This window comes from Heterocephalus glaber, unplaced genomic scaffold (assembly GCF_053883595.1).
Source record: "Heterocephalus glaber isolate CG9 unplaced genomic scaffold, H.glaber_assembly_v1.0 deba00001504, whole genome shotgun sequence".
Lineage (NCBI taxonomy): Eukaryota > Metazoa > Chordata > Mammalia > Rodentia > Bathyergidae > Heterocephalus > Heterocephalus glaber.
The window spans coordinates 51,900,132-51,926,888 of record NW_028258324.1 but is presented as its reverse complement, the minus strand read 5'-3'; the positions used below and the strand labels follow the sequence as shown (position 1 = coordinate 51,926,888).

At 32.9% G+C, this 26,757-nt stretch overlaps 1 protein-coding gene and 1 pseudogene across 11 annotated transcripts in view; one reads left to right on the top strand and one right to left on the bottom strand.

Annotated features, from left to right (window-relative positions):
• Positions 1–20,135, top strand: part of LOC147825343 (serine/threonine-protein kinase Nek5 pseudogene) — a 64,070-nt pseudogene extending 43,935 nt beyond the window's left edge.
• Naaladl2 (N-acetylated alpha-linked acidic dipeptidase like 2) overlaps positions 1–26,757 on the bottom strand; it is an 891,856-nt gene that overhangs the window by 388,538 nt on the left and 476,561 nt on the right. The gene's annotated exons all lie outside the window — the stretch shown is intronic.

The following is a 26,757-nucleotide window of genomic DNA, read 5'->3' as shown; positions in this document are numbered from 1 at the left end:
AGAGTGGTAGTCATGAGTTAAATAGTTAAATATTATTGAATTCTGAAAATCAATAAACCATTTCATCTACATGAGCTTTATGTGAGTCTCTTCAAAATATTAACATTTTCAAAACAGAAGAGGGAAAATGGATACAAAGATTTTAAAAGAATACTTATAGAATAGGTTTATCAAAAGATTAAAAAACTCACTAAAATATAATTTTCAACAAAATTGCATAATGTGACAGTAATTATGTTGCTAGCATTTACTGAGAGTTTACCCTGTAAAAAATATGAGGCAAAAAGCTTTATCGCATTTAAACTCCATATTGACAGTATAGGAAATTAATGTATTTTTAGACTTAAAAATAGATACCACAAAGATTTTCCATAAACAGTGAGTTGTCTCTCTGGTGTGAGAAACTGAAAGTGTAAATGAGAACCAAAATGTATAACAGATAATGTGAAATAGGAAGCAAAGGTTCAAAGTGGAAGGGGAAGTGGTGGTGGGGGTGCAAAGGAAACAAGGGAAAGAAAAAAATGAGAAAAGAAGGAAAAAAACAGAAACAAAGATTTTGTAAATAGGGAAGAGTGGACCAGTGGAAGGGAGGGAAAGGGAATGGGAATAAAATAAGAACTGAGATATATCATGCATAGGTACAAATTCGCAATGATGAATGTGATGAAAATGTATACCTAAAATTCACCAATAAAGTTGATTAAAAGAATTACAGGAAATCACAAAAGTACAACTGCATTCAAAACTGAGGACAGCATAAAAGTCAAGCATGGTGGTGGATGCCTATCATCCTAGCACTAGGGAAGCTGAGCCAGGAGGATCACCACAAGTTCAAGTGCAGCCTGAACTACACAATGAGTTCAAGGACAGCCTGGACTACATAGTGAGACCCTGTCTCAAAAAAAAAAAAAAAAAAAGGAAATTGTGAGTTAGCGCTCTATTTTGGTCAGTCACCCAGTTAGCAAGAGTTCAAGGGTTAATGTAGTGTCATAAACACTATGATAGAAATCTACCCATATATACTACAAAATAGGGGTCCATAAGCTAAATAAGAGAGGGGAAGGAGGTTATAAACATGATGAAATTTGACATTACCTCTTGATTCTGGGTTAGACTATACTCCTTAGATAGTCCTTCTATAATAATTTGCATCGGACTGTTCTGATGGCATCTTCCCCTAATTAAACTGTGAGTTGCCTGAAGGTAATAATATGTCTTAATTCATCGTTATTTTTCCAGTGCCTTGGATTGTATCTTGTAGCTTGTAGGTTTTGAGTAAGTTTGATGACTGAATACATGGCCAAAGAGAGAGTGTCCTTAATTAACTAATCGATCAAGTCTACACTGAAAGATGGTCTAATGTTGGAAGTATTTTCTAACAAGTTATTGGAAAATAGACTCTTTTGTGTGAAGATCATGTCCTACAACATCATTGTATTTTACTCCTGTATGTATTTTATTATAAGACAAACTCATCTTTCCTATATTATGTGATTATCTAGGAAGATGGTCATAGAATAAAACATATTTTTTAAATGTATGGGTTTCATTTTATGATTTAACTACAAGAGTCTATTGCTATTCATCACCTTATAAAATTTACCCATCTATGTACAGTGAATTGTTTACTGAATGTAACAAGAATGATTTTGGTCGTTTTGGGAGGTAAAGGTTTAAACTATTCTGTACTTACTTTGTTCCACAGTTTAGTGATATGCAAAATAACAAAAGAACTAGAACAAAGCAGTTTACATGTTTCTTAGGACCCAGAGGGGATTGATTGATTTATGCTGCCATCTCATTGCCTATAAAATACAGTGTAATCAGAAAAGTTCGGCACAAAAGAAGCCAATGTGTTACTGTAGTATTTGAAAAGACAGATCTTTTCAGAGATGGAATTAGCTAAGATTATTATCTTCTTCGAACAAAGATTCTTCAGAATCAACATTTGTACTTAACACACTTGAATGGAACTAAAATTTACATCCCACTCATGTAGCCATCTTGAATTTTTAACTCACAAAGGATGACTCAGAGTTATTATTGGGATCTGAGAATTTCTAAGGTAATACATTTTAATGCATCACTCTCCTTTTTTATTAGTTTATTTCAATTTGACAAGGGGTATCTATTAAAAAACCTGGATGCACCTGTATGGCATCTTTGTGGAAATGAGCAAATCTGCAGAACTTGAAGAAATAAAATTATATAAATTAGGCATGCTGGTACATACATGTGATTCCAGCACTTCAGGAGGCTAAGGAAGGAGGAAAATAAGTTTGAGTCCAGACTGGGCAATTCTGAGATTTAGACCCTGTCTAAAAAAAATGGCTGGAGATGTACATCACTGCAAAATCCTGGGTTCCAACCATAGCACCTGGGGGAAAAAGTATATACTACAATCTAAGTCTCTAGCCTGGAGAAAATATTTCACAATACAATTAACAGTATATAAACTTGCATCCAAATACAGTTTGTTTCTTAATATACTGTGTAAAACACAATTAATCTCAAGTTGATATTTTATCATACTACGTTTTGTTTGTTCTTTCTTTAGCTCTTGTTTTTGGAAGAATCCTAACAGCCTTTAAACAGAATCAAAATAAAAATGATTTAGTAGAAATATAACAGAATGTGCAGAATTTTTTATTTTCCTCTAGCAAAGATCATATTGGCTATGAATTCTTGAACATCTTCAGAAACAGCATCAGAAAATATGTCCTAGTGCATTTTAAAGCATTTTAAAGATATATACATAGGGGCACAGTGTAGATCAGACAAATTAAAGGAAATTCTGCAGAAGAATTACTTGGGTCAAAAAATATCAAGATCATCAAAGACCAGAAGTATTTTGAAAAGGCTGATACATCCCCTTTAAAGAAAAGGTGTATTCGTTGTAGAGAAGCTATAAAGGAAAATTGTCAAAATTAGGATGTGGCAGTAGATTAGAGTAGGTTAGGCAGGAGTATTTTATCAATACTAAATTTACTAATTTTGATCTGTGAATCACAGTAAGGTAAAATAATGTTCTTGTTTCTATAAAATGCATACTAAAGTATTTAAAATAAATGGCCAATATCTATAATTCATTGCCAAATTACTCAGATAATTTACTCTCAAATAATGCAGAAAGTCTGCCTGAAGAGTACATAGAGTAGTCAAAACACGATTAAATAAATTAGATTCACCACATGTGAACAATCATGACTCAGTGAAGGATAAATATTTTTTGTATTATTCTTGAAAACCTCTTATAAATTGAAAATTAATTATTTTAAGAAGCATGAAGAGGAAAGAGTTGACACAGCAGTAAAACTAAAAGTAATATTATTCCAAATAAAAATCATACTAATTAAGTTAATACTTTGCATTCTCTATTAAATAACCATTAGCAAAGCTTTCAAGTACACTAATTTATTTGTCCTTGTCTTAGAAAAACTAAGATTGTGGATGTCCTTTTTCCCATTTTAAAGATGAAGAAACTTGGAAACAGCACTACTCGAGCCCTTTAGTTCAAAAGATTTGGAAGTGTAGTTCCTTGGAGGTAAGTACACCACAAACTGTGTAAATTGTCCTCATCTAGGTCATGAAGCCAAGCCTGTAGTTTGTCCTGTGCTCACTAACCAGCTTTCAACCTGCAAGAATTGGGTGGTTCCAAATCAGTAAGTAGGGCTATAATTTAGAATCAATCTTCTAAGCTGTCTTGTCTCTATTTTCATAGAATGTTATTGGCTTTCATTCCAAAGCTGCGCTACTACTTCTTGGCATGACCAAAGATGCAGGTGCACAGTTTTAGGAAGGAAACAACAGGAAACCCTATTGGTTTATACTGCATTACAAGTAGAAGAGGCAAAAAATCAATGTTAGACAAGTAGACTTGAGAAAATCACTAGAGAAATAAATTTTATTTTCATGCTTTAGGAATTATAACAAACAGCATGTATTCTATTTGAAAAGGTGTTGATGTTATTAGAGAAGAGAAGGCCAGAAGCAAGAGAAGGTCTAGAAACACATCTTCTCAGAATTTTTATTTCACTAGAATGTAAAAATTGCCATTTGAATTTAGACCATTTCCCCTTATTTTAGAATTATTTGACTTATCTCTGATTCCTTGTCTGTTTTCATATATTTTTAAACAAATACGTGTTCACAAAAATAATTTGGGTATTGGGCTAGGGATTTAGCCCAGTGGTTTCACTGCCTGTTGTGCAAGCACAAGGACCCAAGTTCAATCCCCCGTACCAAAAAAGAAAAAAGGTAGCTGCTAAAAATAATTTGGGTATCATAGCTTTAATGTTCCTAGGTACTGTTTACCATTTATGAAGGAAAACTAAAGGACGTGACTTAAGCATTAAATGTGTAAGTTTACATGATATATGTGATTAGGTGATTTGCTCTTTCACTGAGAAGGCACTCACCAATTCACATGGAAGTAGGAACACGTGATGATTGAAAGCATGACTTTTGGAGGCAGATTATCTGGGTTCAATTATCAACTCTGCCATAGAAACCGAGTGAGCCTGGGCAAGTTTTTAAAAATCTTTAGACTTCCATGGACTCACTTATAAAATAGGTACAGTGACTGACGATGATTTATGCTATGATGCTATGATGATTTAAAACGTACGTATAAAACGGTTCCTTTTCCCTCGCAGCCTCACCAGCATTTGTTTTTATTTGATTTCTTGATGATAGCCATTCCTTATGGAGTAAGATAGAATCTCAATGTTGTTTTAATTTGCATTTCTCTAATGGCCAGAGATGTTGAACACGTTTTCATGCATTTATTAAATATTTGTACTTCTTCTCCTGAAAGATGTGTATTCATTTTTGTGTCCAGTGTTTTAATTGGGTCTTTTATTTGGTGGAGGGGGTCTAGTTTTTCAGTTCTCTACATACTCTAAATATTTCTCTCTCTGGGAAATAGCTAGCAAAAATTTTTTATCATTCTGTAGGTTATCTTTTTACTCTGTTGCTTTGTTTACTATGCAGAAAAATTTTTAATTTGATATGATCCCACTTGTTGATCCTTGGTATTGTTTCTTAAGCTATTGGTATTCTCTTCAGAAAGTCTTTGCATATACCTATGTCTTCAAGAGTCTCACCTATTTTATCTTCCAGCAGATTAATTGCTATATCTTGAAAGCAGCCTTTATGTCTATCAACAGATGAATGGTTAAATAAAATGTATGTATTCACAGATACACAGTGGAGTACTACTCCACTATAAATAAAGATAAACTTAAAGGGCCAGGGATTTAGCTCAGTGGTGCCGCCCTCTGCCTCACAAGTGCAAGGTCCCAAGTTTGATCCCTGGTACCAAAAAAAAAAAGAGAGAAACTTGAATTTCTTGTAGGAAATGGATGCACCCTGAGACCATGATATTGAGTGTAATAAATAAGACCCACAAGCTTAAATATCACATAGTTTCTCTTATATGATAACCCCCAAATAAAAATATAGAGCAAAATAAATGATAGATAATAGGAAGCAGGGAGATAAATCTTTTTTAAATGGGAAGGGATCAAGAGGTGGAGGAGGAAGAGAAGGAAGAGAGGGCAATGGGGTGAAATGATAAAGACATGTTACACACATGTACCAACTTCCCACAAGGAATGCAATCATAATGTCATGCAAACATACACTAATCAATAAAAACTGAAAAAAGCATAAATATATGTTGAAGACAGAAAAATGCTTGGTACATTGTTAACATTCACTGGATTTGATTGTAATTATAGGATTGATATGATAAATATTTATTGAGCATCTGACAATGCAGGGAATGTATGATGTAAGATTATGTACCTGTTCTGGCTACATATTGTTGGCTACAATGTTGTAGCTGTTGTGCATCAACTTCTTTGGGGGAATAAAGAGACAATTCATACAAAGGCTTTACCTCAGTATATGTATTAATTATTTATTGCTATATAATAATTTTCCACTCTCATTTCCAAACTCAGCAGCTTAAACAATGAGCATTATCTTGTGATTTCTGTGACTCAGAAATTCAGTGAGTCAGTTGTATATGTCTACCTTGAAGTTTCTCATAAGCCTGCAAAAAATCTTGACGCTGAGATCTCTTCTGTAGGATTGGCTCTGGGGAGTATCTACTTCCATGTTCATTCATATTTCACTGGGTGCATTCAATTCTTCATAAACTGTTGTACTATAAGCCTTTGTTATTTACTGGGTACTCTGTTGAGGCCCTTCTGAGTTCTTGCTATAGGAGCTCCACCAAAGGGCACCCTACAATTATAGCAACTGGCAGGAAATCAAGAGAGGCTCCACACGAAGGAAGCTACAGCTTCTTTGTAACCTAACTTTGGAAGTCGCATTTCATAACATTCGCCATATTTTAATCATTAGAATTGATCCTCTAGCCTAACTCACAATTAAAGGGAGATTACATTAAGGTTATGAGTACAAGGAAGCAATGTTAGAAACAATCAGATAAAGAAGAAAAGATATTAACTAAATACCTCAACATGAGTTATTATAAGATAAAAGAGAAAGGTGAAAAGATTGCCCCAAATTAGGGCTTCCTGACATTCTAAAGAGGTAACCTAATAAAAATATCATATTCTTTTGGGTTTAACTATACAGAGAATTAGTAGCTATTTCCTTGATATTCTAGTCTAGACTAATTCTTTTTACCAGATGTTCTCAACAAGTTAGTATAACACATTGAGCGAAATAGACCCCACTAAGGCATAATTTTGGCAAGGATAGCATTTACCCTTGTCATCTATTTTGATCAATAGAATGTTTACTTAAATGATGCCACTTAGCTCAACACTTATATTGAGAAGTGTTAACAGAATATGCCATTCCGTAACATGTTTATGAAATGGATTATTTTAAGCTAAAGGCAATTGAAAACCAGCAGATACAAGAAAAGCTGCCCACTCCCTCCAACTAGCTAAAAAAGTATCATTTTCTCCTTTTGTAAAGGAAAATAACATTTCTAAAGGCAGTTTCCATTTGTGAAGATCTTCAATACCAAAAAGCTACTTCTGGAGGCCACTCATCACCTGTAAAAATCTTACCTGCTTATTAGGACTGCCCTTATTTGCTGAGCACTTCCTCCCCTCTCCTGGCCATCACTTGCCTGCCCCACCCAAGGCCCCAAACCTCTTTCTTCTTTTTGTAGCTGAGGATGACACATAAGCCTCAATCACCTGGCTACTTCCTTGAATGTTTAGTCTTTTGGAATTCTTAATTGCACATAGCAGTTAAATTTGGGTTTTTTTCTTTTATTTTTTACAAATCTGTTTTAATCAGTTTGATTTGAGAGTCTAGCCAATGTACCTGGGTAGGTAAGTGTTTCTCACTCTATTCTATAATTAAATCACACAAGTGCTTTTGTACAAAAGTATTATGAAAGTGTCAGTAAGATATTTTTGAGAGTTAGTGAACCCTCACTTTATAATGAAGAGAGATACAGTTTACTACATATCTATGTAATAAACTGTAAAAGTAATACAGTGAGTTCTACTAATACTCTCCTGTTGTTTCTCAGTAATCAATTGATTATAGCTTTTATCACAATGACTAAGGTAATAAATTGTGTTCCATCAGATTTTTACTCTGTGATTCATATTGTTCTTGTTGCATATATTGCTGTTTTCACTTAGATAGCTGCTTGTCTTCAAGCCCTTAAAACTGATCAGATATTCTTTGTCTACTTATTTTGGTAATAGTTGAATAATGCTCAGGTTTTCTTTTCTCTCCTGCCTGGATGTTTTGTGTCTATATTTATTGTTTCTTGGAGACCTTGTCTCACATCAAGAAATTCTCTCTAAGAGATCACTAATGGTAAACTTCTTGGTATGATAATGGTAAATATTCCTATTCTCTGTTTTCTTTTATTTAATTCAGTTGCAATCTCCAGTGACTGATGACATAGATTTTTTTATTTACTTGAAGAGTCCTCCTTTTTGAAATAATATGTTGAAAAATCAAAGAGCAACTGAAATTTGGAAAGATGCTTTCTTATCACCAGATATTCAGTATTATCATAGTTTTGTTTCCACAATTGATTTAATTTCATCACTACAAATTAGATTTTCAGGTCCATTTTTTTAATTTAATAAAAGAGTAAATAGTGATATACTTTAGGTTTACATTGTACAAAAATATAAACTCAAATACATAAATAAGAAGAATTAAATAAGAATTGTTCATACATTGCTAAATCATAGACCCTCATACTTGTTTGTACAATGACACTTCATTGTTATTATCAACATTATCTTTGAGAGGAGATTATACATAAATGTGGAAGCAGGGATTCCAGTGTCTCTTTCATTCACTATATAGAAAGAAATCAAATAATACGTAACAAATTGTGGGCTTCATTTGAGTTATGAAGAATAGTTATTCACATGAGTTTTAATCAGTTTCAGAAGTGTTTTGGTGTCATTTGCACTAGTTTTCCATGAATTGGCCATTATTAGAATAATCCTCTCTTTATCCTAGACTCAGCCATTAACTGTCAGGACTAAGTCACAATACTTAATATTCACTACTGGTAAAATTTCAAAGACATACTCTTCAATTTACTTATAAAACTATGTTCTAAATACTGTATCCTAAGCACAGATTGTTCTTTTATAAAAAAGAGTCTTTCAGGCCTGATGAGTATTTTATTTCATTTCTGCTTAATGATACTTTTTATCATCCTGTTCATTAAGGTAACCATCCCAGAACCATAAACACATCTAGTGAAATGCTTCAGAGGACAGATTACCAATAATTCTAATTAAATATACTGTTGACCATAAGCTAATTAGAGTAAGCAATGTTTTAAGCATAGTACAAGAACTATAAAATTATAAGTTAGTAGGATTAAAGAGGGTATAAAGTTGAAATTTTTTCATGTTACATAAAACATTTTAGCTTTAATTTGAAATAATATTGAATTAGATTTGTTTCACTGGAATTTCATTTTTTAAAATATTCTCCAGATTTATAGCTTAATGGATGCACATTGAGGCGAGATACTCTTAAGTGAAATAAATAGGACACACATGTGTAAATACCAAATAGTTTCTCTGGTGTGAGAAACTGAAAGTGTAAATAAGGACTAAAAGATATAATAGATAATGTGAAATAGGAAGAGAAGGGGCAAAGGGGAAGGGGAAGCAGGAGGGGCAGGGGAAAGGAAAGAAGGGAATGGAATTAATATGAGAAAATGGAAAAGATGGAAACAAAGTCTTTGTAAATAGGGAGGGATGGAGGGGTTGAAGGGAGTGCAGGGAAAGGGGAAAAAATAAGAACCAAGAGATTACGTAAAGGTGCAAATTTCCAATGATGAATGTCATTATATTATATACCTAAAATGTACCAATGATTAAAATGAATAATTGATAATGTGAAATAGGAAGCAAAGGTCCAAGTGTAGGGGAAGTGGGAAGGGTAGGGAAAAGGAAAGAAGGGAAAGGAAAAATTATGAGAAAAGAAAAAAATAGAAACAAAGTCTTTGAAAATAGGGAAGGGTGGAGGGGTGAAGGGAGGGCAGGGAATGGGAAAAAAAATAAGAACCAAGATACATCACGTAAAGGTACAAGTTCCCAATAAGAAATGTAAATGTATTGCATACCTAAAATGTACCAATAAAAGAATTTTAAAAAATTCTCCAGTTGTTGGCAACTTGGCACAATCTGTTTTTAAATTCAAGAAGGAATAAATACTACCCAACCACCATACTTCCATCCACATTATTTTTCTTTTTTCTTTAAATTTTGACTCTAAACCCCCAGTGGTGAATTAAATTATTATATTTTTAATATAAGCAACATTCAAATTTTCATCTAAATAATTCAAGTGAAAATTTTTTATCAGGCTTGAATTAATATATTTTGCTTTGTGATAAAGAGGTCATTGTTAATGCCCAGGGTGAGAAGAAACATTAGTAAATGAATGAACTATCCTTTTTCATACTTGTGTAAACAAAATTGTGAATAAATCACTCCCATTTTACCTTGAGAATGTAATTCTAAAATGTATTAATTCTTGGGCTGGAAATTGAAAGGACTGGGCCGAGAAAAGTCAACCCTTTGGAAGACAAGAGGACAGAAGGGCAATCTTCACTCCAGAGATCAGGTCAAAGAGCAGATTTTGTTTGTCAAGACCATGCTCTGTGACATCAAACACTTTCTTCAGGGAAGAGCAAACTGTTTCATGCAAAATACCAGGCAGAACATATTGTCTGAACCTGAAGTGTAAAGAATTTAACTGAATTGAAAGCCAGAACAAAACCATTGTTATTTCCACAGTAATTCCTGGACTGTAATATATGTAAACCTGATTATCAGAAGTGGTCACCAATAATTCTTAAGTAACTCTGAAGATAGTAGGAAATAAGGAGTAAGACTTACCAAGATCAAAGTTACAGGGAACTGAAAAGTTTGCTCAGAATTTACACCAATATGTAAAGTACTAGAAAAATAATACCCTTAAAATTGACATATAATAATATCCAAAATTATGGGGTATAATATGATACTTTGATACATGTATAAATTACATTGAATGAATTGATATCACTATACTAAAGAGATACCTGCCCTATCATATTCATTGCAGCAAAATTCACAGTAGCCAAGAAATGGAGACAATTTAAGTGACTACCAAATGATGAATGGATAAAGACAGGGTGGTACATACATATGCAAAGTGGAATACTGCCCAGCCATAAAAATGCAGTGTTCTCATTGTGACAACATGGATGGAAATGGGGGACCATAAGCTAAGTGGAATAAAGCAAGCACAGAAAGAGAAGCCTTGCATCATCTCATTCATATATGGAATTCAAAAAAGTTGGTGTCAAGAAATTGACATAAGAAAGAAAATAGTGGTTACGAGGTGTTGGGGAAAGTAGTGGGGAAGGAGAGAAGGGGAAAGGTTGATCAGTGAGTACCAAGTTTCAGTTGAATAGGAGCAAGAAAGTGCACAAAGTATAACTATAGATAATAACATACTATATATTTCAAAATTTTAAAGTATTTTGATAGTTTGACTATAGAAAAAAGTCAAATATTAGAATATGTACATATTTTTAACCTGATGGATACATTATGTAATGATTACGTGTATTGAAGTATCACACTACCATATTAATAATTTTATATACTTGTGTATCAGTTAAAAACAAATTTAATGTTGACATCTCTGGTTAAAACATAATTATCATAATGAGAATTCAAATTTCTTCAATTTTAATGCCGTTTTTATATTCTGGTTTATGTTGTTTAAATACATGTTAAGATGATTTGCCAATTGTTTGCTTTATTCATTTTAATTTTAACCTATAATTTCATGTTCTCCCATTTCTCCCCCTTTCATAAATGAGGGACTATGGAGGCTAACAGAAATGTTTTGAAGTAAGGAATTTCTGTTTGCAATTCTAACTATGTGCAGTGTGACCTTTGTTATATTGCTTAAAGTCTTGCTTATGGTTTCACAAGTCAAAAATGAATTACTTATTAAGCTTAAATGATATCACAAAAATTAACTTGAAATGGATCATGAACCTAAATGTAGATGCTATAACTGTGTAGCTATTCAAAGTGAAGACATGAAAAAATCTTTTGAAATGTAGGTAGACAAAAATTTCTAAGATTAAGACTTAAAAAGTGTGAACCATAAAGAAAACATGCATAAATTAAATCATCAGAATTTTAAGCATTTCTTTAAATTTTATGAAAACTAAAAGGCAAAGTGAGAGACATTATCAACAATAAATATATCTGACAAAAAAATTTCTATACCAATCATAAGAATAACTACACAACTCAATAATAAACTATGGATTTTTAAAAAGGAGGCAAGGACATCAAAAGATATCTTGTAAAATATTTTAATATATAATAATTTTATGAAAATATGCTCAGTATCGCTGATTACTATAGAAAATTTGGTCTATCACAGTAAGATTCTACTACATATTCATTAGAAAGGTCACAATTAAAAGACTGACAATATCAAGTATTGAAAAGGATGTGTGATATCTAATAGGCTGGTAAGAATATAAAATGGCACAACATATTGTAAAATTGTTTAGCAGTTTCTTTAAACATATATCAACCAAACCCAGAAATTCCAGTCATGATTATTTCCCTAGAAACATTAAAGTACTTGTCTATACTAACTCTTATACATTCATGTTCACAGCACCATTTTTTATACTACAAATTAGAAATAACCCAAAAATGTCTAAAACTTTTACCTCTTGAGTTTTTGCACATACTGTTTCCTTTGCTTGAAAGGGGCTTACACCTTCTTGTAACTGGATAGCCTCTCATCTTTTATGCATAAGCAGAGTTTGCAAGGAAAATGTGAGATAGGTTCTTCCTAAAGTCATCTTCCAATCCCTTCCTTACAATTACCGCACATTTTCTATGCAGGGCTATAAATGCCATTAATCTCTAAGCAACCGACACTGAGGACTATTTTGTCTTTTTTGTTGTTGTTTGTTTTGCTGAATCTTAATATTTAGTATTATTTCTTCATTTAAGTAGTAGTTTTCAATAGCTACTCCATGTCAGAGACTAGAAACACACCAGTAGACAAAATAAAACGTGTACCTCGTGTAGTTTGCCCTCTTATAGGATACAGCACCTGGTAAGTTTTGAATAAATACATTTGAAATCTATCAATCTTAGTATTGCAAAATATTTTTGTTCAAAGACTGATACTTTCTTACAACCATGGGCTATTTGTTTCTTTGGTTATCAGTCTTTTCTGAATTCATGAAGAACACATGGCAAAATTACACATTAAATGCAAATATATTCTAAATTTGCTAGGCACAAGATTTAAGAGTTTCCATTATTCCCTCAAAACATCATATTTTTTAAAATCCAGAAATACTTTTGTCTACAAAAGTTCATTTTACAAGCAGGAGCATTTTGGCCTGAGACTACCAGCATGGAATACCCTTGAAACTCTTCAAGTTTTAAGGAAGTATGAAATAGTGTCATACTGTTTTATGAACCATTTGAAAAGATTTCTTCATGTTTGACTTCATTTATTTATCTATTTTTAGCTTGGACTCTTTCCTTGAACCATTTTCAGCGCTTAACCAAACAGCATGCTTTTATCTTGGAAGGTGGAAAAATAAAACAGTACTTCAGTTCTCTAAGGCGCTCCCCTCCTGTGGTAGTGATATCCTAAATTAAGAGCTCCCTCTGAAAGTGTTTAAGATTCTGCATCAAAGATAGGACAAGACGCAGCAGTTTGTCCAAGAGAAGGGCAAGTGAGCAGTATGGGAGTAAGTGGGTTAATAAGAAAACTAGGGCACAGAGGACCTCCTTCAAAAGACAGCAATCTTTTCACACTGACATGTGGGATCAAAATTCTGGCCATCGGGACTGTTGATGTCACTTCCTGCTGCTCTCCCTGTCCCAACCCTCCAACCATTTGCTGCTCCAGAAATGAGACACATATCAAACAGAAATGTATACTGTGCTATTCTTTGAGTCCTAGTCACACAAATTTTTACAAATCAATTTCCTTTTGGGGTGGGGGGCGGTGTACTGGGGATCGAACTCTGGTCCTTGTGCTTGTACAGCAGGCTGCAAAACCACTGAGCTAAATCCCCGGCCCAATCAATTTCCTTTTAAGACAAACAAAAAGTTTTAATCATTTAAGCTAGATCATTTCTAGTTTTGTGAGCTCTTATTTGGAGAAACTAAAATGCTACCTGCTATTATATTATCCTGATGCTCAGTTAACAGCCACACTGAGAGATTAGAATGTAGTTTTTATTTAGAAGACTTCAATATATGGAATTATTAAAAATAGGTAAATTTCTTAAGAACATTGTCATGAATCATCTTTGATACAGATGGCCTTTACTTAAAAATAAGTATATGGGTTCAAGTACTTGAGAAATTATTTTCAGAAAACTAAAAATGCTAAATCTATTTGTTATTAAGTTTATTTATATGGGAGAAATATATATCGCATTTGTGTACTAGTCCCTGACTAAAGCTTGAATTGTCAAACACAGTTAAAAGAATCATTCTGTATAGAAAACAATTATAAACATTAATATTTTAAACCATAACATATGAAAAGGACTTCATACCTAAAATTAAGAATGTATAAGAAAAAGTTTATGCCCCCCCTATAATTACAGAAGGTTTATAAATATAGATACTAAGATATTTTATAAATCTGAATTAAAAATAAGATTTTTGGAAAAGTATTTATATGATAGAATAAAATATGTCTTTAAGTTTTTCATTATAAGATTTTTAAAAGCTTTTTCCTTAATGTTAAAAATAATATGTATTCTTAAAACTAATGGCCCATACAGAAAATGGTAACTTTTATTAATTTTCCAGCATCCCTTTCCTATTATAAGAAATGGCTACATAGAATAAATATTTTGCAAATTTCAAAAAAGAATAATGTTTAAAATTTCATCATTTATATTTAATCATATTTATTTTTTTGATACAGTTCCTATACTCTGTAAAATGGACAATGTGGTAGGCAAGATATGTACATAAATGAGGTCTGTGTAATCACAAATGATATGCCTTCAGCAGTTTCTTAAAACATTCAGAGCTTTATATAAAAGTCTGCTATGTTATTAAACACAGTTTCTGGATATCTAGAAAGAAAAGATTGATTTCTAAAACACAGCATGGCATGGGCTCACTACAAAATAATTTAAATGTCTGTTTTTTTCCATTTTCATAAGGCTATTCAGTTTTTAGCTTGAAAGCATCCTGTAGATATTATATATAGGGGTTTTAGCAAGAAATTTGACATAGTTGTTCATGTTATATCTTACAGACCAAATAGAAAAATGAAATGAAAATGATAAAACAGAAAATGTACATTTCATTGAATGCTGATGCTGAAAAACATCAAGCTGGAAAAAAAAAATTTTGGTGCCATAGTTCTTACATTATAAAGACAGAGGAAAAGATTTATCTGAAACACACACACGCACACACACACACTCATGCACACCACACATTCTTTTGAAAGTATACATCGTGGAGCCATTTAGTGGTGTAGACAGATGTGTAGAGAGGAAAAGGAGCACAGACATAGGTATTTTGGAAAACCTTACAGGTGAATATATACAAGCGTCTGCCAACTCCTCTGCTAACTCAAAGAGACATCCTACAAAGTATAGCCCCTTGTTCTCTTTGGTTACACAAGTTAATCAATAATTTGGATGACAAATACAAATCTCCCTGGATCTTATCCTTGATGATGAGTTGCATGTGGTCAAATGAATCTGTGAGGTTGATTCACACCTGCAGCAAAGTTTAAGACAAAGATTGTGGAGAATTGTTCCTGGAAGCCAGAGGAGATATGCTTAAAAACAAAGTCAAAATTAGCCAGGTACATATAAAGTTAAAATACAAATCGTTTGTGGTTTGAATGAGAATTAACACTAATAATAAATTGCCTAGAGCCAATAGTGTTTTACACGCTTCACGTATATAGCTTTTTTTTCTCCACAAGGTTTACAAACAAACAGAAAAAATTTAAGTGTTGTTTTACACATAAGAATGGAGATACAGATAGCTCAAGTGGCTTGCTCAACCCACAAGCTATTGAGTGATGGGTTAAAAATTTGAACACAGATAATCCCTCTACAAAACCCACATTCTTAACAGAGTCATGACATTTGTATTTGTATTCAACTTGACCACTCTTTATCCAAGAGCCTATTATTAAGTGGTAGAAATAAGCTGGAACCTTGAAAACACACAGCCAACGAAAAGCTTGAAGAGTTGGTTAATAATGTAATCTAGAATTAAGAAATATTTACTTGTTAAAAAGGATTTAAAGCTATTATGTGAAAATTCCTAACATTAGATCTAAAGTCCTGAATTTAAGTGCTCATTAATTTCTAGCCATGATGAAATAACATATTCAAGATTAGTCCTTCCATTATAAACAACTAGAAAGAGGACAACTACTATTTGTAGACAATATTGTGAACCCTAAAGAAGGGGGGAAAATGAGACTTGTGCTTGTCCAGGCTTTGTGCCTAGAAGCAGTTTTCAGAAGAGGAAGCAGCATGGTGGAGTAACTGTGGTAAGTTGAAAAACATCAGAGTTTGAGGAAACTGACACTGAGATAGAGTAAAGGAAAGAATGAGCATTAGGTAGAAAGAGCTCCCGATAGCTGTCTAAGATGCAAACAAACCTGTGCTTACACTGGATGACAGTCAACAATACCAGGTAAAGAATTCCAACCAAGGAACTCAAATTGAAAATCTCCCGCTGTTCACATCTAAATGAAATATGCCAGTACAGAGTACAACATAATTTAAATAATCAAAATAATTTATGTTTTCAGTCACATAATGGTCACAGGGTTTGGCATCTAATCAAAAATATTAGAAAAGTGAAACACATAATCCGGAGCCAAATAAAACAATAGCAACCAACACCAAAATGACAGAGATAATTACAGGAGACCAAGATGTTAAAGAAAGTTATATACAAATTCAATGATTTCATGAAAAAAAAAATGAACAGAAGAGTGGAAAAACAGAAACTTAGGAAAAAATCAAATGAATCTTCTCAAGTCAAAATATATAATAAGTAAAATGAAAAATTTACCAGGAAATCTTAAGAGTATATTAGAAAGTACAGTAAAAAATTAGGAAATTTAAAGACAGTATAGACACAAAAATGGGCTGGGGATGTAGCTGAGTGGCAGAGTGAGTACAAAGTCTAGCAAGTACAAAGGTGTAGGTTTAATCCCCAGGACTACACACACACACACACACACACACTCACACAAGAAAGAGAAAAAATATGAAAGAAAATTAAATCAAGCCTCAAACTAGTAGAAAGTATGTTCAATATGAACATCTGACAAATGATTTGAGTCTGAAATATATTATGAACAGTTAAGAAAAATACATACCAGGGAAAATAGAGGAACAGATACTTCTACAAAAAGATATACTTATGGTCAATAAAAACATAAAAGGATACTCAAAAGCATTGACTATCAGAGAAACTAAAATTAAAGCAAGAGAAAAAAGCACACACCCAATAGAATGATAAAAATATGATCTTGAGTATGTATAGCAATGGTACACTCACACACAACTGGTGGGAGTACTAAATAGCATAACAACTTTGAAAAACAGATTGACATTTTTTTGTAAAGTTAAAAATACACCTACTGTCTAGTATTTGCTAAGCAAATTGAAAATCTAACTTTACAAAAAATACTTGTACATAAATTCATATTTGATTTATCATAGTTCCAAACTAGAAAAAACAAATTGTCAGTAAGCAGGAGAATAATTACAAAATTGTGGTATGTCCATAAAATCAAAGTCAATAATCAGAAACAAATTAACAATATATTTGACAAAATGAGTGAATGTAAAAAAAATAAATATGCTAAGAAAAAGATGCCAGAAACAAAAGAAGATATAATTATAGGATTCCATTTATATGAAGTTCTAGAATAGATAATAAATGTATAGTAATGAAAATTGATTAGGTGGCAGTGATTGACAAAAATAAGGGAACTTTTTGGGGTGATAGATATATTCCATGTATTGCTTATGGTGGTTACACAATTTTGTCTTTTGCTAAAGGTAACAGATTTTACATTCAATGTAGTTGCATTTTATTTTCTTAAAATTATATCTCCAGAAAGTTGATTAAATTATGAGGCAATTTATTTCTGACTTTGGTTTATTCTCTGTGAAGTATTTCAAATAACTTTGGATGGTGGCATGTTCAATGTGAGCCAAGCAGTAAGCAAAAGGTATTCCTCAATCAGAGGCCACATAAAAAAATGCAGTAACTGCAGGACAAGAGATAGTATCGGCATTGTACAATCATGAGTATAATATGATATGTGGCATGATGAAGTTCATACTGAAGGATTAAAAAAGAATGCATAAGGCAACTAGACCAGAAAAGGCAGAAGGTCTTACAACTTTCTTGAATTACTTGGAGGTTAATGTGACAGAGACTACTTGATGTTATGCTAAATTTCTACTACTTCTTTGTTAACAAAAATCTCAATTTTATTGGTTATGGAAGTGTGCTCAGACATCGAAACTCTTTCATCAAACTCCAATTTGGCTAAACCAATGATATATAAACATTGGTCTGTGCTTTAAGAAAAGAACATAAAAGATCTAGGACAGTTGGTGGGCATTTGTCTGTCTTTCCCCTTCAAAGTTGAATCTTTACTGATGAGATGCCTGTAGTTTTAGTCTTCATGGAAAACTGCAAGGAAAAGGCAGAGTCCTTGGGACTCATATCTTTGAGACACTGAATTAACATCAAGCCTTTATTAGATAGATGTAAAAAAATGCACAGATATATTTACCTTGACTCTAGAAAGAGGTATAATGTGGCCAAATTAAGGATTGCATAGGTGTTTGGTCATGTATTGAAAACATAATGATACATCATTCCAGAAACTGAATGGGCTTGCTAACTATACAGCAACCTCTGTTCTATAGTAATTGGGTGGAATTGGGTGGAATCTGTGGCAACATGTCAGCCACATTAAATGATGTCTGACTGTGAAGCAGTAAATAAGAAATTATGTGACGAAGAATGATTTCTGTAAACTCTAAAATATATAGGCTGAATTATAGCAAACATGTATTATACTTGCTTATTTCATGTTAGATTAGGAATTTGGCCTAAGGAAGTAGTATTATGTTACTTCAGTGCAGTAATATTTCATCTAAAAGCTGGAAGTAATATTTTTGTTGCTTTATTAAAGATCACAGAGAAATTACAAGTATTACAGATTTTAAAAGATGAATGACAGGTTGGGGAAAGCAATTAGTAAGTGAAACACCAAATAGGGAAGTCTTCAAGAATTTCCTAATAGTTTTCTCTGTTCACAGATATTCATGGATCCTTAAATCAGAGTTCATTTCAGGGGAATAGGGAAAAAATAAGAACCAAGATAGATTATGTAAAGGGTCCTCGTCCATCTTCTGCTGAGCCGCATCACAGCCAGACCACAGAGCTGAGAAGTCATGGAGAAGGGCCTAGGGTACAGGAGCTGCAGTTTAGGAAAAAAGAAATAAAGGACCAGAAATATTGGAAACAGTAAGAGGAAATACTCCAGCAGTATCACATGACATGAAGGAAATTAGGAAGAAGATGGGGAAAGAGTTGGAAGAGAGGTCCAAAATCAGGACCTATCTGGTGAAGAAGAATGCCCTGCCTGTTGATCAAGATGCTCCTGCAAGGGAAATGCCAGTGCAAGACATTGAAAGAGACTTGAAAAATATTAGGCTTGAGAACATAAAGGAAAGTAAAATTCCACAAAAGTAATATAAAACTAAGAGAGGGGTAAGGTTTGAAATTAATTTAGATGAATGTATATCTGATGGAAACAACGTCCAAGAGAAAGAGACAATGGATATACTAAATGAAACTTTGACCTTTGAGGACAACATAAAGTTCAAGGAATATGACTGTCTAAAGGAGCATGAAGATGACCTAGACAAAGCCTTTGAAAAACTGTGGCCCAGAAGCAGAGCTTTTCACTCAGGATGCTGTAGCTGCAGAAAACAGGAGGCAGTGGGATGCCAGAGCACCTCAGACTCGGCTGCAAATGATGGCAGCAGCTGATGTCACTTCCACCTGCCCTACTGGTCCTGAGGATGGCCAAGTCATTTGATGGAAAGTATTCCAGAAAGTAGGAACCAGGGGCATCATGAAGCACCAGGAACCTTATTGAGTGTTTTGGCAGCAGCAGATCTAACAAGTAGCTCTTTTTCTGCCAGTGAAGGGGAACCTTTAAGAACATTAAAGCAATGACTTCCTAAAGAAGAAGATGTGGGGAAGGTAGAAATGGCTTCTTGCATAGAAGTAGATGAGGAACTGCTGGAACCAGCATCTGATGGTGATGATACAAATTCTGAAGAATCTGAAGATGAGTTGAGAAGTGAAGTAGTAGAATTCCTCAAAAAATTCACTACTTGCAAAGGAGGAAGAATGGAAGAAATTTCCAGTATCTGTAAGGATGCTGAAAATTCAGAAGATAGAAAGAGGTTAAGTGTAACAAAATCTGATGAATTAAGTGAAGGTCTAGAAGGTGTTTCTAGTCCATCTAATGACCAAATTTGTGTTGCTGATGAGGACTAAAGAATAACAACCTATTCTGCCATAAAGAAAGAGAAACTTGAGTCATTTGTTGGAAAATGAATGCACTTGAGACCATAATGTTAAGTGAAATAAATCAGACACACAAGCTTAAATATTGCATGGTTTCTCTTATATGAGAAACTCAAATTATAAATAAAGAGCAAAATAAAAGATAAATACTAGGAAGTAAGGAGATAGCTCTTTCTCAAATGAGAATAGATGTAGAGGGAGTAGGGAGAGGAGGGAAAGGGAATAAAAAAGGAATTGGGATGTGTTATGTACGTATACCAACTGCACACAGGGAATGTAAAATTGTGTATTGTAAACATGAACTAATAAAAAAACACACAGGTGTGAAAAAAAGATGAATGACAGTCATCTTAAGTAGTTAGCAATAACTCAAAAGTAGCTATCATTTTAAAAAACTTACAGAGCAAACAGAATTGTTTCAAAATATTGTTATCCATAATATTAGTTCATAGTCTTTTCAGAATTTCAATCCAGAATTGTAATGAAACATTTTATGAAGGTCAGAAATTTTAAGACAATGAAAAATGAATAAAAAGGTAAGAAGTGAATTATAACAAATGGCATTAGTTATAATTTGAAATCTGTTAATTTTGTCTAAACCAAAAAATCATTCTTTTGGGATATTTCATGCTGTCCTTTTCAAACTATCCTTAATCTGATAGCAGCAAATATAACCCAGTGATTCTCATTGGAATCAAGTTTTGTCAGACATTTTGATGATTCTGGAAACAAAAATATTATGACATTGTGGGCCAGAAAGCAAGGGTTCTCTACTCGCTTTCAGTTAAAAGCGGAGAGGTTCTCAAAGCTGTCAGCCCTGCTCCTTAAAGCTCTGAAAGCTGTCTGAACTTGTCAGTTTGCTTTCATTGCACTTTTATTGAAATAATGGAAGAAAAAAGTTATTACAGTGTTTACACCTTTAAATTGGATTTCTTTTGTAATAGGGCAGACATGTCACTGAGCTGTTGAAGTCGGAATTGTGAGCGAGTTTGGGTACCATTAAGTCCAAAACCTCCATTCTACCTATGAAGGAAGGTGGAAAGGCCACATCAGTCATTGATAATAAAGCAAATTTAAAAGCAGGAGGTGACTCCTAGGGCCTCTCATCAGCCTGTTCTTATTTCACATGCTCTTTTTAAAAACATTTTTATATGATTTCCTCACTCATTGGCAGTAATTAAAAATTCCAGCCACTTTTTAAACATTAGAGAATAAAATTAGAAACAGCATTAGTTAACAATGATAAAAATTTTAGTTTTGTATATTCTTACTTTAGTTTAAAACATGTTTTATAAAATGAGTTTCTAGTACCTTATTTTCTTTTGTTAAGGGGTTTCAAAAACTATAAAACTCAAAATTCATTTTATTAAAATTATATATTTAAAGACCTAGGTAAGACTAATAGAAGAATTTTTTTCTATTATCTTTGCTCTCTTTCACAGTAACCAGATAAATGACCTCCCAGAGAAATGGATAGATTCACATAAGATAAAACATTTTTTTCCATTTTGCTCAGGGTTTGGTGATGAACTATGACTGAATATTGAAATAATCATTCTTTTATCCATTGTAGTTGGGCTTACTTTCTCCAGTGGCAACATGTTCAGACAAGCATCTCTCAGATGACATGTGATAATATTCAATTCAGTCTTTACACAGAGTCCCTCAATTTCACACTTGTGGAAGCTGGATTAGCTCAATTATTTTCTGAAGGTTAAGGGAAACTGTTACATTTGCAGGAGAGCACTACTGCTGAAACTAGGATGTAGGACTTGGTTATCTCAAAAGAATCTATAGAGACAGAAAGATCAGTTAGTGTTTATTAAATTTTAGCACAAAATGAGATGGAGTTATCAGAAAGAAGTAGATATAATTCCCCTATAATGGACCTTGCATTTTTCACTTTGATTTTGAGGAATGTGTGGAACCTGACACTTTCATTTAACATACCTATCAGGTAATTGATTTTGAATGTATCAGTACAGTACTTCCAAGACTCCAAGATCTTGGTTAAAATTTAAAAATATATATATATTAAAATAAAAAATATGTATATTCTGGTACATGTACATATAAATAGTATTATTTTGTAAGAAGTTTTATATATACATCATGTATACATGTATGTTGCATATATACTGCTATATATTATATATTCTCTTTCTCATATATATATATATATCCTTTCAAAGTATAAAAATGATTATACTAAAACTAGAGATTCGACTTTGTGAAATGCAACCATTTTCATTAGTCAAGTTCAAATTGTCAAATTGTCAGGTCACAGTACATAAAATTATAAATTCCATTTAAAAATACAGAGAAGCTTCATTTTTGATGTTAAAGATATTCTTTATATCTCAGACTCTTTTAGGTCACCAATTTCAAATATTCTATCTCATCTACTCAAAAGTAGATACAATTTCACATTTGCTATTTTTATTTCTAGAATGAGATATATGATAATAAATATGTTATTTTAATTTGGTGGAATAAGGAAAATTCATGAAATGCAATTTTACATAAATTTACTGAAGTATACACCAGATATGAATGGTTTCGCTTTTATGAAAACAGAGTAATATTTGGAGTGAAAAGATTTATTCTCGGATGCTGCCATTTACTAGAGGTGTGGTCTAAGGCAATTCACAGTGAATCACAATCAGTTTCCTGTTCTATAAAATGAGAATAATGCTATTATCTGAGTTTTGAAAAAAATGAAATAATGAACTATAGGAGACTATCATGTTAACATTAACAACATGTAAAAATAAATTCATACTGTTAATTTCTCACTGAAATTAGCCTTCAGATAAAACTATCTGCAGGTGTACTAGACTAAAATCCAGAGTAATCCTATATTCACAGCATAATTACCAATTCCCCATGATAAATATAGTCATTATGTATTGAAAACATATACTAATAAAATTTTAAATTATCAATCATCCTCAATTTTCTCTTTTAAAAATGCTAATGATACATGATCAAATATATCATTCTCCAATTGTCCTTGAATAAATTTCTGCATAGGAATTGGAGTAGATCATATGGAAAGTAGTTGCATGGAATACATAATTTTCCTCTAAGCAATTAGGTAAAAAGCATTTTAGTGTACTGACATTATCAGGTTTTCCAACAGAAATACATTTTCTCCATGTTACCAGGTGAAGTACAACAGAATATAAGTCAAACATAGTTGTTAAAAGTATCAGTTTAATTTCCCTCTCCTATATGTTTTCTTTTTCCCCATTAATTTATGATCTGTCCCCTAAATACATCCCTATACTTATTTATTGCTATATTAATTATGCTGATACATATATGAAAGGAGCAGAATGCATGCTGAATGGAGGACACCTCACTCATCTGCTGTTTTATACTTCTTTCAAAAAGAGGTTCCATGCTTGAATACATAGAGATTAGAATTCCATTAACTGAAGCAGAAAGAAACTGGTGGGCTAGGTATGATTTGGGAACATCAAGCTTAGGTCTCAGCTGCTGCATTCCCAAAATAATTTCCTTCACTGTAGGCTATGTATTATTTGACTCAGGGAATATATTACAATGTCTGAGTGATCTAAACAAGAATTAAAAGGAGAGTGGATAACTGGTGTTACAGTGCCCAAATCCACAACCCAATGGTATTAAAGCATCGTAAGACTTTTAACCAATTTCCCAGACCTGAAATTTACATTTCTTTCGCTATCTCCTCTTTGGCACTTCCTTACTTGCTACCACATTAACTACTTTTGATGTTTAATCTTGACCACCAATGATCTTAAAACAGAACTGATCTTTTGATCTTGTATGCATGGGTAAAGACATATTCCTGATCTTAACAAAAGGGAGTTGAGGTAGGCCCTTCATACTTTAGAAAAGGTGTCTTTTCTAAGAAAAGGAAACCAGCAGATGAGGAGAATGATATCATGTGCACCCGTGCATTTGTGTGGTTGTGTATGCATGGGCACACCAGCACACTGAGCTCTCTCTCTCTCTTTTTGAATTAGCAAATCAAATTATATGGATTGCTCAAGAGGAAGACTTTTGAGCACTGACCTTTCATGTTACTCCTGAAATACAGTTAGCAGAAAACATACCTGTAGTTGCATCACAGCAAAGAAAGTAGTGATGAAAAAATATTTAAGTTAAACTCAAAAGACTCAAGTTGAATGTCAAATAGTCTTCAAAACAGCTTCTTAACTAAGAAATTGATTTCTAATAGACAGGATATTTTAATATGCATTATTGTCCATGCCTAGTTTTACATTGTGAACATATTTCAAAAACTACACAACTCAAGAGAATGCCTTACTACTAGAATAATATTCTTACTACTGACTGAGACATTTGTTACAGATTCTCTAGTTTATTAGTGCTCTTATAAGATGGATATATTAAAGAATAATGGCAAATGCTATGTTAATTTAATGAGAAAAATGAATTATATTTTCTGGAATAAAATAAGAAGGTACAAAAATAATGTAAAATGATTTTATATTAAAGTATACGCATATTGATGTGTGTGTGCTCAATTAAACTATAGGAAAATACCAATATTTGACTCTCTTGAATTGTGGTAGAAAAAAAGGAAAGGAAAGAGACATAGACACACAAACAGAATTCTATCTCATAATGTGAAAAATCCACTTAACAATCTCACTTTCCTTATGCCCATGTATAAACTGCAATGTTATTTTTGGTATTTTATTTTTAAATATAAAGGCAAGCATAGTGTCAGCAAGCAATTTCTCAATGTAAAAGAAACAAAACAAAGCAAAAACAAATGAAGAATACATAGAAAGGCATTATTTACAAGTGAAAAACTGGAAAAGTATAGTACACTTAACAATGTAGGAAAAATTATATGTCACTAAACAAGCATGATGTTATTATAAAAAGATATGTTAGAGTTCAAGAATGAGTTCTTAGAAATTAAAAATATGGCAGAGGAAACAAAAGTAAATTGAAGAGTAAGAGGCAAAACCTACTGCAGATTCAACCAAGCAAGCAAATCATGAGATGGGTTCAGGAGTATGGGGTCAGGACACATGGTTAAACACTCAGTGAGTATCAGAGTCCAAGTGCAAATAAAACAAGGAGTTTGTCAAATAGATATTAACGAACATTTCTCAAAACTGAAGAAAATGTCAAACCATGGTTAAAACACCTGAGAGATGAGAAAAGCAATGAAAAAAATGATCCATACCAATGCACATAATCATATACAAAGGATGATCAAAAATATGGTGAATTTTCACATTAAACAGTTATTACAGTAAAAGACATTGCCATCGATATCCCACAAAACACTCCTCATACAGAAACAAGACTCTAATTTCCCAGGGTATGAAGTGACAAAACAGATCATTCTATACAAACAATTGCCAAACAAACCAACATTGAACTTTTCAGTATTAACACCGTAAACTGAAAAGCATCAGAAAATTCTGTAGAAAAATTATTTTAACTTAACATTTTATACCTCACCAAAATACCAATCAAATATATGGTCAAATAAAGATATTCTCAAATACACAATACTTCCAATTCTTTTACCTCCAGTTTCCTCAGAAGTTACTGGAGAATATATTCCTCCACAATGAAGATCAAAGAATAAGGAAAATATACATTTTCCAGTAAAAGAAACAAGGGGAAAGGGGGGAAAGGAAATTACCATTTTTTTATGTTAGCAAATGGTGAAATCAAAAAGACTAGGTAGACAACAAACCCCAAAGAGATGTACCTGGGATTAATATGAATAAATTAGGGAGATCATGAGGTATATTTGTGCACAGATTTATAGGTTGACAGTTGAGAAAGAATTTACGTGAGACAGCTTACAATCTGAACATACGGAGTAGGGGGCATGGTAGCACATGCTTGCAATCCCAGCACTCTAGAGGCTGAGCAAGACCATCACTATGAATTTGGGACAGTCTAGCCTATAGGAGCTCAAGGTCACCCAGGACTTTATAGTGAGGCTAAACCAAAAAACGAAAAACATAACCCACCCATCCCCCAAAAAACTGAGCACATGGAGAAACAAAGCAATTACTAACTTTTGGAAAATTAAGAAGTCATACAAATTAATTACACCACATGGCTAATCTTTGACCAATCCTAAAATGATCATAAAAACAACACTAAATACTGATCTGTTTAGAACTTGGGAAATAAACAAGATGAAGAGATAGGGAGAGGAGGAAGGTGTGTACCAAGTGTTCCTAATGGAAGGATGTCTAGTCATCTCTTCAATAAGCCACATCAGTTCATGTTCACAAATAGCACTATAACATCATATTTGAAAATACAATTAAGTGACAGGATAGAAAATTAAAAGAATTTAAATGGTTCCCTTTAGGATGTTGAGTAAAACATTCAGAAGAAGTGGAACAAGTTGTTCACTCACTCCTCCCACATTCCTTTCATTTGCTCTGTCCCTCCTCCCCTCTCTCTCCTCTCCTCTCTCTTCTCTGTCTTTTCCACTTTTCTTCCCCTCTTCTCTCTCTCTCTCTCTCCTTTTTCTCTCTCCTCCCTCTTTTCTTCCTGTCTCATGCTAGGATATACAATACTGAATTACTTCTTAATT